Below are 5431 nucleotides of genomic sequence, written 5' to 3'. Positions count from 1 at the left end.
CATTGCAAATTCTTGCCGCTTAGGTGACCCTGTTCTTGAGATTGCATGTCAAATTTATTTGGTCCCAAGTAGTTCTGATGCATGATATAGTCTCTAGGCACTTGTGGGAGTAGTTGCTATCAATTTTGTTGAGTTTGGTTCACTTTTATTTTGAGTTACTAAAAATTTCAGAAATTGATGAAGAGAATTTTTAGGGGCTCTTCGAGCCGAAGCTCGAAGGATAAGCAAAGTGAAGAGGATAAGAGGCTCAAACATAATCTCCCTCGCACCGCGGAGGTTCGGCCGTGTGAATGGCCTTGTGATGAATTCTTGAGAGCAGCCGGGATTCATGATGATTTTTATCATTTGGCTGAGAATGCAGGCCTCATCAACTTCCTCCACGACCAGCTCGATCAGTATCTCCTACTCACTAATATTTTGTGCAAAGTTTTCATTTCCATGCTAGGAGATCACCACCTTCGGTGGATTTTTATTTATATGATGAGTATGAGGAGATGTCACTTCATGACTTTTGTGGGGTTTGCAAGTTGCCCTTTGAGGGCAGCATAGAGGAACCACACTGTAATGATGTGGAAGGGTTCATTGATATGATCGCTGTAGCGGAGATGAGGAAGGTTTCCGATGCAAGAATTACTAGCATACACTTTCCTGTTCTACGTTACTTTGCAATATTTGCTAGTAGATGCTTAATTGGTCGCGGGAACTGTGGAAACCTTAGTGCCCCTGATATTGTTATTTTGTGCCATGCTTTGTTTCGTGATAACACTTTTAGTTTAGGCGCTATTGTTGCCAAGCGGTTAAATCTGAACCGTACGAAGGGTCCCATCTTTGGAGGTATCTTTGCTTCGCAGCTTGCTAAATATTTTGAGATACCTATTAGACACTATGAGAAAGAGGAAAAGTTGTTGCCTCCTATTTTTCTAGACTATAAGAGTATGGTAGCGCATGATTTTCTTGTTAAGAATAAGAAAAGGATGCTTAACTATAGACTGATATTTGATAAAAATTATTTTGAGACTATTACCTTGCCTGCTCCTTCTTTGTTCAACATGTTTTCAGGCAAGTACCTTGTTCTGCCGGAGGCCATTCATGCCTACCGGAGCCTAATATCAGCTCCAGAGCCCGAGCCGGAGCCACCACTTGATCCTCACCGCCAGTCTGTTTATCAGTGGGATCCGGAGGGGATCGCCAACCAGTGGCACCCCAAGGATCCTTCTCAGTACGACCCCAACTACAACTTTTATCCTTGGGCATAGACCAACTTAGGCCAAAAGCCTAAGCTTGGGGGAGTACGTATTTCTCACCGACATTACATTCATGTTCACACACTCATTCTAGTTGTCGGTGCTCATACTTTTTCATTGTACTATCCATGCTAGTTTATTTCCCTTTTCTAGTCTTCTTCTTGTGTGTTTGAAAAAACTTAAGAAAAAACAAAAAAATTAGTTGTAGCTTTCGGCTAGTTTACTTTCCATGCCGGTAGTAATAATAATTAAAAAGAAAACCCAAAAAGATTTCTCGTTCTTCTTTTGCTTGTTGGGAGCTTTCCCGTGTAAATAGTTTTGTTTTATTTCTTTTCTTTGGGGGTCGAGAGGAGAAGACCATAATGAAAATGTTGAAGTGTCTCTTATATGCATTATCATTGATTTAACCAAGAGCCTATATCACCTTGTCTTCTCCCTTGAATTAAATGCTTGCAAATTCCAGCTTAGTCCAATTGCACGTGCACCATTATTATTATCCACATCGTTCGGTAGTGCAAGTGAAAGGCAATAATGACGATATATGATGGACTGATTGAGATGAGAGAAGCTAGTATGAACTCGACCTCTCTTGTTTTTGTAAATATGATTAGTTCATCGTTCCTGATTCGGCCTATTATGAATGAAACATGTTTGCAGTGACAATTAGAGATTATATTTGCTTATGCCATGCTTAATTTGCTAGGAGTTTATAATGGTTTACCTTGCGTGCCAACATGCTATTAAAATGGTTGTGATGTGGTATGATAGGGTGGTATCCTCCTTTGAATGATTCAAGTGGCTTGACTTGGCACATGTTCACACATGTAGTTGAAACAAAATCAACACAGCCTCCACGATATTTATGTTCATGGTGGATTATATCCTACTCATGCTTGCACTCAATGTTTATTAATTTTAATGCATGTTCATGACTGTTGTCGCTCTCTAGTTGGTCGCTTCCCAGTCTTTTTCTAGCCTTCACTTGTACTAAGCGGGAATACTGCTTGTGCATCCACTTCCATAAACCCCAAAGTTATTCCATATGAGTCCACTATACCTTCCTATATGCGGTATCTACCTGCCGTTCCAAGTAAATTTGTATGTGCCAAACTCTAAACCTTCAAATGAAATTCTGTTTTGCATGCTCGAATAGCTCATGTATCAACTAGGGCTGTCTGTATCTTCCATGCTAGGCGGGTTATTCTCAAGAGGAGTGGACTCCGCTCCTCACTCACGAGAAAATGGCTGGTCACCGGGATGCCCAGTCCCATGCTCAAATCAAATCAAAATAATTGCAAACAAAACTCCCCCAGGACTGTTGTTAGTTGGAGGCACCCGTTGTTTCGGGCCAGCCATGGATTGATGCTTGTTGGTGGTGGGGGAGTATAAACTTTACCATTCTGTTTGGGAACCGCCTATAATGTGTGTAGCATGGAAGATATCGAGATCTCTCGGTTGTTATGTTGACAATGAAAGTATGCCGCTCAAAATATTATTTATCTCTATTTCAAAACCGAGCTCTGGCACCTCTACAAATCCCTGCTTCCCTCCGCGAAGGGCCTATCTATTTACTTTTATGTTGAGTCATCCTCCTCTTATTAAAAGGCACCAGCTGGAGAGCACCGCTGTCATCTGCATCCATTACTATTAATTTATATTGAGTATGACTATGACTGGATCTCTTTTACCATGAATTACAATGTTTAGTCAGTCCTTGATCTTCAGAGGTGCTCTGCATTTATGTTTTGCGGTCTCAGAAAGGGCTAGCGAGATACCATCTTGTTATATCATATTATGATTGTTTTGAGAAAGTGTTGTCATCCGAGATTTATTATTATTGCTCGCTAGTTGATTATGCCATTGATATGAGTAAACATGAGACCTAAGTGTTATGTGAATATGGTTAGTTCATAATCTTTGCTGAAAACTTGAATGTTGGCTTTACATATTTACAATAACAAGAGCAAACAGAGTTTGTAAAAGTTTTTCTTTATCACTTTCAGTTTGTCAACTGAATTGCTTGAGGACAAGCAAAGGTTTAAGCTTGGGGGAGTTGATACATCTCCATCGTATCTACTTTTCCAAACACTTTTGCCCTTGTTTTGGACTCTAACTTGCATGATTTGAATGGAACTAACCTCGACTGACGATGTTTTCAGCAGAATTGCCATGGCGTTATTTTTGTGCAGAAATAAAAGTTCTCGGAATGACCTGAAACTTCACGGAGAATATTTTTGGAATTAATAAAAAATACTGGCGAAAGAATCAAGGCCAGGGGGCCCACACCCTGTCCACAAGGGTGGGGCGCGCCTACCCCCCTGGGCGCGCCCCCTGCCTCGTGGGCCCCCTGGTGCTCCACCGACCTCAACTCCAACTCTATATATTCACGTTCGGGGAGAAAAAAATCAGAGAGAAGGATTCATCGCGTTTTACGATACGGAGCCGCCACCAAGCCCTAATCTCTCTCGGGAGGGCTGATCTGGAGTCCGTTCGGGGCTCCGGAGAGGGGAATCCGTCGCCGTCGTCATCATCAACCTTCCTCCATCACCAATTTCATGATGCTCACCGCCATGCTTGAGTAATTCCATCGTAGGCTTGCTGGACGGTGATGGGTTGGATGAGATTTATCATGTAATCGAGTTAGTTTTGTTAGGGTTTGATCCCTAGTATCCACTATGTTCTGAGATTGATGTTGCTATGACTTTGCTATGCTTAATGCTTGTCACTAGGGCCCGAGTGCCATGATTTCAGATCTGAACCTATTATGTTTTCATGAATATATGTGAGTTCTTGATCATATCTTGCAAGTCTATAGTCACCTATTATGTGTTATGATCCGTTAACCCCGAAGTGACAATAATCGGGATACTTACGGGTGATGACCATAGTTTGAGGAGTTCATGTATTCACTAAGTGTTAATGCTTTGGTCCGGTACTCTATTAAAAGGAGGCCTTAATATCCCTTAGTTTCCAATAGGACCCCGCTGCCACGGGAGGGTAGGACAAAAGATGTCATGCAAGTTCTTTTCCATAAGCACGTATGACTATATTCGGAATACATGCCTACATTACATTGATGAACTGGAGCTAGTTATGTGTCACCCTATGTTATAACTATTGCATGAGGAATCACATTCGACATAATTCTCCATCACCGATCCAATGCCTACGAGCTTTTCACATATTGTTCTTTCCTTAGTTACTTTTCCGTTGCCACTGTTACAATTACTACAAAACTGCTACTGTTACTTTTGCTACCGTTACTGTTACTTCCATACTACTTTGCTACTAAATACTTTGCTGCAGATATTAAGTTATCCAGGTGTGTTGAATTGACAACTCAACCGCTAATACTTGAGAATATTCTGTGGCTCCCCTTGTGTTGAATCAATAAATTTGGGTTGAATACTCTACCCTCAAAAACTGTTGCGATCCCCTATACTTGTGGGTTATCAGGGAGCCCTTGAGCTCAGTGCCTAGCCTCACCTCGCTGCTTTCCCCCGGGAGGGTAGCGCGAGGGGGCTGGGCACGGGGGTTGCGCTCAAGTCACGCCTGGCGTACGCCCCGCCAGGTCCCTCGGACCTGGTCGTCGCGCGCCCCTCCCGAGCGAAAGCCCGACGAGGACAGGTATGAGGTCTGTTCGTACATCAAGGGGGACCCTTGGGCATCGTGACCCAAGGGCCTAACTGGTCACATAGCCTCTCACTCCTTGGTCTCGTCCTGGCGATCCGGATGACCCAACGGCGGCTGAGGTACGCGCGCGGCCGGGCCCTGCCGACGCAGAACGCTAAGGCATGTTCTTGCATTTCCTTCTCAAAGGCCGTTTGAGCATCAAGGGGGACTCCTGTGCATCGCGACTCGAGAGCCTAACTGGCCACGTAGCCCCTCACTCCTTGGTCCCATCCTTGTGTTCCGGACGGCCCAATGGCAGTAGAGGTATGTGCAGGGTCTGGCCCTGCCGACGTAGAACACTAAGGCCTGTTCCTGCATCTCCATTCTGTAAGCTGTTTGCGCGTCAAGGGGGACTCCTGAGCATCGCGACTCAGGAGCCTAACTGGCCACATAGCCCCTCACCCCCTGGCCTCGTCCTGGTGTTCCGGTCGAGTCAGCGGCGGCTGAGGTATGCGCGGGGTCGGGCTCTGCCGACGTAGAACGTAAAGCAAATGGGAAGGAAATCGCAAAATCTC

This window comes from Triticum aestivum, chromosome 6D, assembly GCF_018294505.1.
Source record: "Triticum aestivum cultivar Chinese Spring chromosome 6D, IWGSC CS RefSeq v2.1, whole genome shotgun sequence".
NCBI lineage: Eukaryota > Viridiplantae > Streptophyta > Magnoliopsida > Poales > Poaceae > Triticum > Triticum aestivum.
Note: the sequence above shows the minus strand (reverse complement) of the source record.